We start from the raw sequence: 15109 nt of genomic DNA, 5'->3' as shown, positions 1-15109 counted from the left end.
CGTTATATATATTGACTTTTTATTATTCAGAGTGTTGACGAATACTTCTGCTCACTGTTTCGCCCATTTCACGTAAAAACAACATCTATGTGTAGCAAGTGGATTATAGTAATTTAACACTGACTGTAAATTTTTACGTGTTAGATGATTAAATGTGAAATAAACTATAGAACAAAAACAACAACAACAAAAACAATAACAACAATAGCAACAACACGCATCAAATTTAACGAGATTTTCGTTTTTACACAACTGACTTAATGGCAATATTTACACCTCATCCGTAATGGGTCGGGGACGTCGAGACAGGTAAACTAGATCAAGTCAATTGTAATTATGTGATGTGGTTGTACGTGAGCGCCTGTGCGCGTGTGCGCGTGCGCGCGTGTATGTACATGAAAGAGAGATAATTCATCAAAACATCAGTTCCTTTGTATGCGTAGAAGACAGAGCAAAATGAACATAACATTTATTCATATGAACATCATAAGGAGCACAATGTAAAGATAATCACTCAAATTGCTTAAGACACAAATACACATACAACTAACGATATGCAAGCGTATATAGCAGGTTTTTATCGCTTGTAATCAACGTTAGTTAAGAGTTTTTAATCTATTCCATCTTATATAGAACGCTTGAGCTGGCAATGGCGCACAGGGGCTGCTAGTAGACAAACACAAATTACAGATATTTATATCAGAGTAAGCGTGTAATAAATACTTATAACACTCAATTGTAGTTATTTGAGAGTATTTATATGCCTACATATCCTTTCATTTCGCTTGAACACTCATTCCATCATTACTTTAACGGGCTTAGATTTATTTAAAGAATTGAGTTCAGACAGTGTTGTTCTTCTTCTTGTTCTTGTTCCAGTTTATTTTATTATCTATCGATCAAGAGATTGTTTAGTGAGTTATTTCATTGTAATGTTTCAACTACTGTTACATCTCATTCTATATCTATCTCTTTCTTTCGTTAAGCTATAATTGCAAACATTGTCAATATTGCGTTTATAAATCATTTGTTTATTATCTACGAACATCATAGAGATAAGCCCGCTTAGTTTATCTTTATCTGTTTGTGCCTTTATCCACATTCCTGGCAACGACGTAGCCAAAACAGCAGCAGCAGCAGCAACAGCAGCAGCAGCAGCAACTTATGGTGTCATTAATTTTTACTGATTTTGTTCAGAGTTATAATCGCAAAGTATATATCATGATCACCTCGCATGGATGACAAGCTACAATGAACATAAGTGCAATTTGCTGCTGCTATAGCTTTATATTTACAATTGTTGCTGTTGTTTACTCCTTTTTATCAATGACACGATCATTTGTAGCGGTAGCAAATAAAATTTTCATATATATCTTGCCATAGATCAACGCTTTCAATGCAAACATATATATATGACATATATACATACGCTTCCAAGATGCATTATTGAGTACATATATATTTATGAAAGTGTGATAATTATCACACATTATTTTGTAATATTTTCATATGTGCATAGTAAGAGATTAAACGAATCTCAGATCAGGAGAAAGGGATTTTGACTGAGAAAAGTTGTTATAAAAATGAAATACAAATGAAACAATAAACAAAGCATGAGTCAGTGCAAGCGCGACAGATTTCAAAAGAGAGCACTTCTTCACCATTAGAAAATTCTAGTCTAGTTATCGTATTTATAGTCAAGCAGCTAAAGTGTTTCTCATCATCATCTCGTCCCAACGAAAAGAACTAAGAAAAGCTTTAAATATTTGCAGATGTTTCTTAAATCACGAAAAGTTCTGAGAATTTTCTAATAGCTTTTGTTAAACTGTACATTTAAAGCTAATTCGAAGAGCCAGCAATCATTGATCAAAGACAAAAAGATACAACAAAGGCAGCAGATAATCCTTTAGAGAGAGAGAGAGAGAGAGAGAGAGTCGTGCTGTCATAAAACTTAAAGGTGACTGCTGCAAATGTATCCGCAAGTATTTTAAATACACTCGTTATAAGCCGAACGAATTCATTCATAAAATTCTTGATCGTATGCCTAGTTTCGTGCTAAACGTCGATGTGTTGTTAAGTGAAACCGCAAAATCAATTAAATACATATTATGTAAAAGAATTTAAAAACTATTGAACTTAATCACGAATACGTAGCAATGCTGGTAGGTTTGTGTGCATGTTTAGTATACAAACACATACTGTTTTATTAAAAGCGTGGGATTTGTTTATGTTTGTAATTAATTAATATCGATTGAATTAAATACCGCTACACGCTCGCATGCTTACAAAAAACAAACACAGCATGACATATGTATGTAAATGAACATATACATGTATATGTGTGCACAAATTTAAATATATTTAACTGTTTCCGAACTGTAAATAACATGTGTTTAAATTTTGCAAAAACTACAATAAAAATAAAGTTGTTCACCTAAGATGGTGAACAACGTAAATAGTTTTTCAATACAAAAACAATGAAAAAGTGAAAAGAATTAATGAATAACGCAAACGATTTGCTCTTTCGATATGATATTCATCAAATCAAAATGTAAGCAATAGATTGATTATTAGAAATACATCAAGGGACCTTTAATTAAATCGAATTTGAATGACGTTGAATACACACCATCAGGTTTATGCTGACGGGGAGGGCAGCGAAGGGATCCTTCCATGTGAAAGCAAAGAGAAAATTAAATAAGATGATGAAATTAAAAAAAAAATTCAATTGAAATGAATTGAATTGAAGTACACTGGACTGCCTGCTTTAGAGCGACCTACAGTACCTTAAGTGAATCGAAATAAAATAAACTAGACCGAAATAGGCTGAATGAACAAGAAAATTGGCGTAAACTGAATTAAATGAAAGTGAATTACGAAGAATTTTAGATATCTACTACGCTTATTACAATTTATTCAGCCCGAAGGAAGAAAGTAAAATGAGCACTAGGGACTAAGGCTATCGGCCCGTTCTTTTCTTTCTTTTTTTACGGTAGACGCGATGGTTACTACAGCAGCTTCAATAAAGTTGAATATTTTTTTTATTATTAAATTTTGCAAGTGTTTTCAACACGTCCATAGGACTCGATCCGTGGATGTCTTCCAATAGTACGCCCATGTCGGACTTCTGTAAATGCTTTGATCTTGATTTTTCCGACGTTGATTGGATATAAAAGTAATTTATGGAAATATGGATGGATGCTTGGACCAAAACCCGACAATATACGAATTATGGTGAAAATATCTTAAAAATGACGGCCTAAACGCTGAACACGAAACTAGATGGACAGACGGGCGGACAAGCTTAAATCAAGTCAGAAAATGATACTGAATCAATCAGACTGAGTCAATCTCAAGTCCTTCTGGGTGTTGCATGCATTCGTACAAATTTAATATCCCTTTGTACCAGACCGGTCGGTATAAGGTACACTCAAAATACATCTTAAGTGCATTTATATTTTATTTTAGAAGCAAAGGTTACGTCATACGTTAAATCCCCAGAATTCTGTTTTACTTGCTATTATTTCACAAAATCATTGATTCAACAGGTTGTCCAAGGAATTGTAACCGGTTAGAAAGAAGAAAAAGGAATAATGAAGCATTTAAACGAACCTAAGCCTTCTGTACTGTCTGTAAAAGTGTCAGATAATGTCACCGCAATCAAGATACCATGCATCATAGAACACCTTATGTCAACATATTCAATTAAACCGATGTTGTTAGTATGCGGAAATTTTATAACAAGGCCGGGCAAGGCCGACTGTATTCCCCCCATCACTACGCCTAACACTTTCTTCTGATAAGCTAACACAATAACAGATAACTATGGACCATTGCACTTCTTAGAAAGTTAGACGTCGGAAGTAACTGCGAGTTCCTGCGCCTTAAAGAATTGTAAGTTAGTTTGTTTAATAGCTCTGTACTCCAATTACTTACAGAGTAGCGTGAGTGTTTGTACCATAGCGTGAGAACTAAAATCACAGCATAAGTACCAAAACCATGCAACTAGTCACGGCTCACTTTGCATTCTTCCACTTCAACAAGTACTTGCTGTGCTTGGTGGGTATTGAAGGCACTTAACGGTCGTTGTAAGCAACTCTTACGCTTGTGTTCCAAAGGAATTTTACAATCGATTTTATTCTCCCCAGACTTGTAAGGAGAACTGAAAGTCTTTATATATCCTCAGCCGACCCAATGGAAAATCAAAAATCGATCAATCGCTTCACTAAGAAATATTTTATTATTTTCTTATTATTTTAATAATTAAAAGTTTGTTTTAAATTTCCCTGGTAAACCAGTTTAAATAACTAGCAAGAACTTACTAATATTTTCTTTACTATAACAATATATACATTTTCCACAATAGTCTTATATTATTTCTAAGGAAATTTCTGTAATAAAATCTTCAGATGAGAAACATTTCCAATTGGGTTTCACTTGCATATTGATTAAACCATTGCCAATGGCATTTTGGGCCAAAAAGTTGAGTAAATAACAATCAACAAGAATTAGGTTTGATTACAAACTTATAGATGCATATATAAATGGAAATATGTACACTATGTAAATACAAATATGAATATATCGGCAGTATAAAGCTTACTGGGGAGCATATGTCACTGGCATGCCGGTTTGTTATTAGTTGCAGTCATAGTTGGTCGCGGTTGCCACATCTGCGTAAGTTAATCAATTTAGGTGAATACACGCTCTTGGAAGTATGTATAGCGCGTTAGTGGTAATAACAGGCGTAGTCCATAACAGAGGAAAATGGGTCCGATATGATATCTCCAAAACAATTTAAAATAATTTATCACAATCTCATTAATGGCCTTACACTTTACATCTGCGAAAGAGTTATCGCATATCTTGTTCATTGCATGCAGATCACGTTCGTATTCTTTCATCTTCAGCAAAGAGTCCATCAAAGCCGTAATGTTTGCAGTTTTCCAAGGAAATTAATCTTTTTAGATCGCGGCTAGAGACTAAAGTGAAGGTAGCTTGCCAAGAGAGCCCGCATCTTTAGGTTTACACTTCCGCTAAAATCTCCTTTTGCTGTGTTACAACCTACCTCGTAGTATTTATGTGTGTATTTTCTATTATTATACGGTTTTTGCAATCACTTTGTTGACTTTTAATGCCATCCAATTATCAATGGTCTTAGCAGCGGCCCGAACCAAGTGTGAAAGAAGCTAACTTGTTATGCCGCACATAGAGCATGCAACAAATTATTCTTGGGTTTGCCGAAAGTCCCTACGACTTTCGTTTCAGTTCCGGATTGGGTCGGAATTTGAGTTTTTAAGGATATCTAGATACGTATAGGCAAAGACTTGAGAGGCTCGTCTAGCTTGCTTTCGTATATATTATCCACGATTATCCTAGGAAAGCAGTGATTCCAATTTTATCCTATTTATCCTATTCCAGGGCGGAAGACTTTTGTGGACATCTTCCAGTGGTTTTGAACCTCTTTTTTGCTGCGCTGGCATCCTAACTAGGCATGACCCCGAACGGTTTACTGCTTAGAATGCGGCAGAGCGTTCATAACAAAAGTTGTGAGCTATTCACAGGTACTCGTAAGAGCCTTTATCTGCTGCGTCAATAAAGTCAATGATTTCTGACTTACTGACGGCCCCGTACTGTTGGATTTTCTTTATGGAGAATTAACCTCGAAGATGAAAGATGTGTGGAAAACATCGAAAGGCATTTGTGTTACTTTTGACTCCCCTTCATTTAGAAATTGTTACGCCTCTTTATTGTCTCGTATGCGGTTATGGCGTTAAAATATTTTTCCAATATTTATGTTTATAGACTTTTAACTCCCTCTCTTTCTCCTTCTATTTTGCCGTGCAGTCAATTTACCATTACTTGAAACCGCACAAGTTAGTAATTCGAACGATTTTATAGAGTATGAATTTCAACAGGCGCACTCAGTCAGGCATATCTAGCCGGTGGTGTGCATGTGCATGACTGCCTTTAAAAGCATGTACAGGTTATGCATAAAACAAGTGTGGCATGCTTTTTTGTTGTTGCAAATTTTTTTTTTTTTTTTTTTTTTTTAATACAATAACAAGAACAAGCGATCAGTATATGCAGCTAGACGACTACCGTATGCAATAGCAAAAGTCTATCCGTACGTCCGTCCTTGTATACCACCAATCGAATTGTTGCGCGTCTACTGGTGGTGCATTTGAACGTTTTTACCAAAATGAAAAACGTTGACACACAGGGTTGGACTTGATGTCATTTATCTCTTTCGGATTTATCATTGATTAATTACCAGCTGTGGTAATTTCTTTTGAAATTTATATAAATATACACACACATATAAGCACACGAGATCTTTATGACATTGTCCACCAATACGTACCTATATAGCAGAAAAAAAAGAAATGATCTAATTTTTTGTTAAAATTTTCATCCATTAACTAATTTGCACCTGAAGTAAAAAATGCTTAACAAAAAAAAAAAAAAAAAAGAAAAAAGGAAAAAGAGTAAATAAATAATATTAAAATAATTTATTATCCATAAGCCGTTAAGAGGCTTTACATAATTTTCGGATAAACATTTGGTGTATGTGTGTGTGTACACAATATAACCTTAAAAGTGATTTGTTTCAATTAATATATAAAAAATAATATTTATGAGTTATTGTTTAAATTATTTTTACTTTTCACTTATTGATAAACAAGCTATTTAATGCAAATCGCTTTCATACAAACATATCGCTATGAATCATTGCAAGCGATGCTTTAATAAATTAGAATATATTTATAAAAGTTACGCTCTTGTCGTGCTATTAAGATTTTTTTTTTTTTTTTTTTTTTTTTTTTTTTGTTACGTTATTATGTAAATATTTTTCAAGGAATTGTCAACAACTCATTATTCACGCATGCTATGACAAAGTTAAGTTTAACTATACTCTTCATCTTAGCTGTAAAGAAATCTCTTCCGAAATGTTTTTTCTATTATCCTCAAAGACAAATTAAATAATTTATTTATTTATTTCTTTAATACAGTCAGGCGTATCTCCTATTTCTCTGAGGAACGGGAAAGGGCAGACTTTTATCATAGATTAATGAATCGGGAATTGCGAAAGGGGTCGCAACGGTTACTCGCGAGTGATAAGTCACCGCGACACGCATGTGCATACATACATATACGTGCTACGTACGCATATAGTGCAGCACGTAATCATTTCCGAGATTGCCACATGGCAAAAAATTTATATCAGCTTTAAAAAGTGCCACATCTGATTGTTTTGTTTTCACCTAGCATTGGCTTGAGAAGAAAGCCAATAAATTGCCAGTGCTATCAGGAGACGTCCCCCATTCATGTGACAGTGTACTTCAGAGAGAAGGAGAAGGAGGAAAGAGACAGGAATGTGAGCGCAACCTAGTGAGTGTGTGCCTAACTGCTAACCAGTATCGCTTTATTGGCTAAGCGCGCACTGCATCTGCAGCCAAAGTAACCTCAGATGCACTTGAGATTTAAATCTGCGAACACAAACTTGGCCCCCACGATTCTTCCTTACTCGGCTACACAACTTCTCTCAGATTTTTTAAAGCAACACATGCTGGGACAGATGAATGCGTTCTTACGTGAAGAGAACTCGATCCACGAACTTCACTTTTGCCTCAAGAATGTCAAAAATTCTTAAGCATCTTTGAAAAAGTCGTTTAAATTGTGGAAGCGTTGTATTTACCGCTGCTGGTTTTTTTTTTTGTTCTTTAATGAAACAGAAAACATAGTCACATATAGTCAACTGTCATTAAAATAATTTAAGTCAAAATTAGATACGGCTTAAAATGCAAGAAAAACACAAATCATGAGCAACATGCAACATTTTAACTCAACCATTAAATGTTACTGACAACAAACAAGTCACCATCATAGGCAACAACCACATAAACACCAGCATATAAAGCATAGAGCAAGCATAAGTATTAAGTAAAAATTTGTGTGAAGCATAACAAAAATTTACAAAAACTTTATGAACAACAAACTAGATATCAAATACAGCAAATGCACAAAGAAAGAAGCAAAAAAAAAAAGAAAAAAGGCGGAAAAAAAGACAGAACGGTGGCCGACTAGCGTTCGTACGAATATATGTTAATAACTATTTGAGTTATTTATTGAGTCAATAAAACACTTGAAAAAATCATTCAATCAACTATGAAAAATAAATGCTTTGAAGGTTGAAAGAACTTGAAATTGAAAGTCATCTCTTAACTGAGAGGCAAGTAAGTAAGTGAGGTATCTTAGCATTGGCCGAAAGGCTCTTCATTACCTTAACTTTTCTAAGTGTATAGTATATAGATCTGGTAGCTTAGTAATAACACATGTATGAATGCACGACTGCCTGGTTGCTTGGTTGGTTATTCGTATTTGCAGCATGATATGTAAATGTGGCGACAATTTGCAAGCTTCAGCAGATCAGTTACGCCAAGCAAATCAAATCTTTTTACGCTATACAGATATGTTCGTTTCTTCATGAAAACTCTTTACCGAAACAACGATCGCAATTCAGTTAAAGTGCAGCGAATTTGTTACGTTTACTATAGATTTTCTTACTTTTCGTTCTTTTATATACATTTCATTAAAGTCGACATTAAAACAAATTTGAAAATAAAGTTGTGGCCGCTCACAGTAAGCCTAGACGTCGTAGGCGATGTTGATGCCGAGGAGAAAAAGAGATGCGAACAGGATTTGTATTTGTTACGCACAAGGGTTTAATATATCATAGTGCAAGTTAATATATGTTTTGAAGTAATCAAGTTCCCCAAAAAAAGCTGCAACTTCCACTGAGCGAATTGCGTAGCAAGGCGAGCGAAGCAAAGTTTTTATTACGCTTTTGCTTATCGATATTCGTTTACATCATTTCGCATTGGCTTTGTCTTCTGACTTGAAAGGCAGAAGTGATTTCGTTCGAACGTTTGAGTCCTTGCTTGAGCATCCGATTAGCCTTAAATGGCAACAATAATGACATAATTTGTAAAACATTTGTTAAATTGAAAATATATTCAAATTCTTTCGCAAATTAAATCGATTTCCAAATTTGTGTGTCGCCAGCATGCACGGCATGCTCGGTATGGTATGTTGGCCGTTGTGACATCGAGTGTGGATAACCATCAAATTTAGAGCCGATGGTCGTTCGTTCATTCATTCATGCACTCATTCATCTATTGTGATTGTCAATTACACACAACAGCAAAGAGTTTCTTCTCTGTTTGCATTGTCGTTATGGTTCCAAGCCATCAATCGCTTATGCAACAATTTCGTTTTTCGTTTTGCGTTTTCGTTTTTTCTTTTTCTAATGGCATTCATTGATTTTGAAATTTCACGTTACATACGTACGCATGTAGATGAGGTAAACATATGCATATGGCATGTAATATAATGGATATTTTATGTTTTCTGATTATAATTGAGATTTTACACGGCGCACAACCCAAGCGCTACAAACTTTACAAATCTTTTTGGATTTCAGTTTAATTTGGTCAAAACGAGTTTACCTTCTTTGCTGTTGATAGCTAATGCCCGTTTGTCTAATTTGATTAGGCCAGCTGCCCGGACTGGGCTATCATAAATTTAATGACTTCGTTAAGCTAGACTTGATTTGCTTAGTTTGGCTAATTTAGCTTTACCTTACCTTAGCTTACCTAGATAGTCTACTTTGTGTCTGGTGCGCATTTATTTCTCTCACATGTCTGCCAACCATTTAGAACCATAAGAGACATGCAGTCTAGTTGTATTACCTTGTGTGTAATGCTTTTTAAAAGTTAACTTTCAAGACAAAGGCTTGGGTATGCACGAGTAAATGTGACTCAATTACCTTTCTGAATACATCGAATACGCAAACTCGCATATTCCCAGGAATCCAAGACACGTTACAAAAGTCTAGCAAACTATTATAGAAAAGTGTTTTGAAAAGCGGGTTGAATGAGTTAAATGAAATCAAGAGAATTTCGAGAAAAACAAAATTAGAAAAACATAAACCGGTTCACCTTGTAGATGTATGCATGTTGTGTATTGCCCATGTATAGCATGTTACGTTACTTAACCTTCAAAGCTTATACTTAATATTATTTCCAAATACAACATATGTACTTAATCCCAATCTTATCGAGCAGTGAATTTGACTTGTTTTTGAACTTTGAACTCAAATGTTTCAATTATTTCATGCTGCATTTTCAAAAGTCTAACTACATCTAATTAGAATAACAACTAAGTGGTCATGTTCAAGTGCATTAGAGATTTCATTAAAGCCTTAGGTGTCAGTGCTTTAAGACTTTTTAGCCTTAGAATTTACTTCTCTAGCCAAGTTAATGCACAGCACCATTTAAAAAACAATAACAATTTTTCTAGAATTTTTCTGATTCCACTTCAATCGAGGCCAAGATTTGGAACACAGATGCGCTAGGCAACTATACACCCATGAGTTGAACCAAAATTTACGCCACTGCATTTTTTTTTCAGCTTTTAAAGGTTTTTATCTGTACAGCCTATATATCCATATTTTGATGTGTAGCCCCTGTTTCAATAAATTCGCGAAATTAAATTATGAACAAAAGCCATCACATTGTAATTATTCCCGGCGTTATCGAGAATGACTGGAAGACAAGTCGTGGCATAATCCGCTATAAAAACCCAAGTATGATTAGGATTACACTGAAACTGAAACTGTGCCTTTAAATATGATTTCGCGACTTTGGCTCTAGTTTTCATAGAAGGCATGACTCTAGCGCAAAGTTGCTTCAACGATGCTAATGTATTACTTAACTACAATATTTAAACAAAGCAAATAAGATCAAAATCCGGAGGGCCATTTCAAGCTGCAGGCAAACCAAATTCAAACTTATTTTATGGCTTCTGTCTTAGCTAAGAAAATAAGATTGAAACGTCTGCATGCCAAAAGCTTGGTGGAATACCAAGCACCGAACGGTAAATATCGCGAGACTTATTTTTCCTTCACTTTCACAAAAATCATTAGAACTGGCGAAGGGTTGCTTGGACTGGACTGAAACCTTTCGTAGATGGTAGATCGAGCATCGATTGTAAATTTTTCTGACATATGCCGTTGCGCTCTGAAACAAGATTTTCTTATGACAGAATACGGTGTATGAATTATCTTAGTTTATTTTTGATAGTGAACATGGTTCGAAAATGAAACGACTATAAGCACAGTAAGCTAAGATCTCAGCACCTTCGGCGCAAATGGCGCCATTCATAAGTTGTCGAAGAAATGACGACATGGTGTCGCTAATGATCATAAATGATCATGAATTCTGCAGTTTATATAGAGAAAGTAAAAAATCTGATAGTTCATCGACGGAGCCAGATTCTTGGTTTCTATTCAATATCGATTACTTTGTTTCATGTAATTCAATGATGTGTTTTTCTCTCTTTTTTTTTTTTAGATGGACAATCACTCTCCAAAAAGACAGAAAGAGCTGGGTAGTGGGACCGCAGGGTAGGGCATGTGTGCCTGCCTAATCGGTAACCTTTATGCCTTTATTGACTAAGCACTCACTATTCTTAGCGCGAAACTTATCTACTAGGGCTATAAGGCAGCTGAAAAACTCCAAGTAGCTTTCAATCCCGTCAGAGGAATTTGCCGATCACAGAGGGTTAAAAAAATTATTAACTTATCTTAATACAATTTCTTTCGAATTTTGTTCAATTTTTATAATTATTTTATTGATTTTTTATTTTATTGAATTTTTAGCAAAGACGCAACCCCTAAAAGGTAAACTCTTTTACGGACTATTTTCTACTTCGGTTTTGTAATAAGTTTTTTTTGCTTCGATGCTTACTTTCCTGAGCTAACCGCGAGCAATGTTCATCGATTAATTACTTCAGCCTCCAAATCAGAAAAATTGTAAAAAAAAAAAAAAACTATGAAACAAATAATGAATTTAAACCAAGCGCGCATGAATTGAACACAATTGAATAGATAATAATTCACGCCCCACCTTCGCACACGCGTACACATACGTAACATGTGTAATCGCGAAATGAATTTAAGAAAAAAAATAAATACAAACTATAGTACAACGATAACGGCAGGTTAACAGATTGGCCAACAAAATCAATACACAGCCAGCTATTGAAACACACTTGCGCAACAAGGAATGTTGCGGATAGACAAAAAACCAACAACAAGCGCTTATATGTTAAATCGATAGACATCACATATAGAGGTATCATATGTATGAGCATTGACTTTTTACTTAGTTTGTTATTAGTCGGCCATAGTTGGTCAGTTTCTGGCCGGCAGGCTCACAGGTAAAGCTGTCATATTCAAATTGCTAATATGATTGGTGTTTACAGATTAGAAAACAAATATTTCACAAATATTACCACCAATAACTTTAACAGCAAAAAAAAAAAAGAGGAAAGGAAACAAATGAAGAAAACAAAAATTGCTCATCTTCGATACTTGTTTTCTTCCCGCAGATATGTTTGCAAAACATTTCCACCCGAAAGCATTATCAAGCATTATGTTAAGGAGCTGCTTGCGCATATTTTAAGCAGTAGTATATTTCGTGTTGTATTTATTGCACGATAACCTTTTGACTTTACAATACCAACGCATCATATCATAGCAATGCTTAAAAATGAAAAGAAAGGAATAGCAATTCATTCGTTCGCACTCGTTCTCCCTTCTTCACTAGTGCAATTCAGAGTCAATGTTTTTATATTCCTTCTTTTTTTTTTTTTGTAGCTTAAAACCACATTTCACTGACAAATTGAATGAATAAAAGAGCAACAAGTGGTCGCTGTTAAAAAAGGCGGACAAACGGACGGACAGACAGACCCACAAACAGTCCAGGCAGACAAAATAATATTGCACATCTATGAATAAGCAATATATAGGTGTTTGTATATATGTATGAGTGTGTGTATATGCGTCCGATATTGTCTCTACCGCACAAATCTATATATATGTCTATATATATATATATATATATATATATATATACAGATGGCACACAACACTGCATCTGTTTGCAAAAGAAAGAAAGAAAGAAAATAAAATGAAAACAACAAAATTAGGCGTAAATGCTGCGTTGTGTTTAGATCTATTCAGACTTGCTAATAAGCGCGCAACACTGGTTTGCCTGTAAGCTATACGAAAGAAACTAAGTTGAATGGATTTGATGCTGGTGCCGCATTATTTTACGACAAACATAAATCGAAACACTTTCACGGTGCACGTTATAAACAGCAAACGAAAAATATTCCCCAATATTCTCTAAACTAATTGTATTTTTTTACATTGTTGCTTACCAGCACAGGTAAGCAAAGACTGCAATAATACTCTAACAATTATTTAGGGTGATCCCACTTTATGGCAAACGATCATTTAAAACTAAAAATACTGGATCATCAGCTATATATATATCGTAGAGCTCTCAAGTCAGACAAATTTTTTGGCATCTGCAGAATGGAAAACTTCTTACTTTCGGTAAAGAGAATAAAAGAAAGAAGAGTGAAGGCAAAAATTAAAAGAAAATCTAAAATTTATATTCCTAGCAACTGGAAGCTGTTGGACGATATTTTGATTGCCTTAGTCACTGTACCATTGCCTGAGATCCAACAGGCGTATTTAAGTGCAAGTTAGATTGACTTTCTGGGGATAGAAACAAAGCTCACTTGCTCACCAGCTTCCTTCCGGTAGGCAATGAACCTTTTTAAGCCCAAAAATGTACCGTTCAACTTAAGTTAGTGCTTAGACCCTTCCTTTCCCATCCATCCTTGCTTTCCCTTCCTTCGTCCGCATCAAGTTAGATCTACTTTGAATTTATAGAGAGGTAAACGCGCAATAAGATCATAATTGCTTGCTTTTCACTAAACGAAACTTTTGCATCGGGAATCAATCGTAACTTTTAACCAGTGAATCGAACCGAATGAATAAATAAACTTCAGGGTTTAAGGGAAGCAGGAAAAGGATTAATTTCGGCAAAAAAAAGACGACTCAAAATGTATTACATAAGCTTTGGGATCGTAAGCCTTCGCATGTACCTTACAAGCGAAAAAGTACAGCACACAAGTGCAAATTTCTCATCGCGGTCATAATGTAATTTACGAAATAAACAAAAACAACAACAAAAAGGAAAGGAAATTTTTGCTTTACGCTTGCGCATGCTTGCGCATGCTTAGTAGACAGTTTTGAAGGTGTTGCCATAACAGCACCAACCAATCATAGCATACACATACACACATGTAAAGAAGGAAGATAATTTTCTCTCTTCACACATATGAGCTCATAGGTACATTTCGGCTTATTTCTGGTATATTTTCAGCTAAATGGAAAATTGCTTTAGCCAAAAAACTATATATTCGTATGCATATAGAGAAACTAAGCCAAAGGCTAAAGGAAGATTTAAAAAAACCAATTCATACGAACATATGTTTATATTAATATATGCACGTATGCACGTATGTTTACATGAGTGCATATGTAGGTACACGTGCGTATATAATTTTCATTTCACAAACAATAATTTCGAAAACAAAGGTTCAGCTATGGTAACTAGGTAAGGATTGCAGAAAATCTTAGTTCAAAATAAAATTTGCTCATAAATTTAAAGAGTTGGCACATTACACGACCGAAATAGCGAACCAAAAAAAAAAAAAAACCAGATAACAATAACAACAACAGCACAAGCAGCAGCAGCAGCAGCAGCAGCAGTAATCATAAGATGACATCATCGGATATATGGCGAATATAAGTCCGAAAATCTTTTGCTACAATACTCGTAATATGCAAAACGTATGGCGTCATCTAAATTATATACAATCTTATGAATGTTTTGTTTATTTGTTTATTTGTTTGTTTGTTTGTAATATTGCGGATAAATAGCATACAAAAATAAAGATAATTTTTAATTAACATACATACCTAAGTATGAATGTAAGTGCAAATTTAAATGACCGACTGACGGATCGACCGATCAACCGACCTGCCAACCGACCGGCCATTAACGATCACAGCAATTTCCATATAACATATCATATGGCGTATAGTTATAAGAACGTAAATATGTCTATGAGTGTCTCTTTCTCTCTCTCTCTCTCTCTCTCTCTCTCTCTCTCTCTCTCTCTCTCT

General features: G+C 34.8%; 1 long non-coding RNA gene across 2 annotated transcripts; it reads left to right on the top strand.

The window, feature by feature from the left end:
* Nucleotides 1-2087: 2087 nt before the first annotated feature.
* On the top strand, nucleotides 2088-11892 carry LOC119639551. 2 transcript variants are annotated; one of them, XR_005247553.1, is made up of 2 exons: nucleotides 2088-2551; nucleotides 11415-11892. It is a non-coding gene; the product is annotated as an uncharacterized LOC119639551 (long non-coding RNA). The 2 variants fall into 2 exon arrangements; XR_005247554.1 differs by lacking the exon at nucleotides 2088-2551 and adding an exon at nucleotides 3835-3894.
* Nucleotides 11893-15109: the final 3217 nt, after the last annotated feature.

Source organism: Glossina fuscipes, unplaced genomic scaffold, assembly GCF_014805625.2.
Source record: "Glossina fuscipes isolate IAEA_lab_2018 unplaced genomic scaffold, Yale_Gfus_2 112, whole genome shotgun sequence".
In the NCBI taxonomy this organism is placed as follows: Eukaryota; Metazoa; Arthropoda; class Insecta; order Diptera; family Glossinidae; genus Glossina; species Glossina fuscipes.
This window is presented reverse-complemented; position numbering and strand designations above follow the sequence as displayed.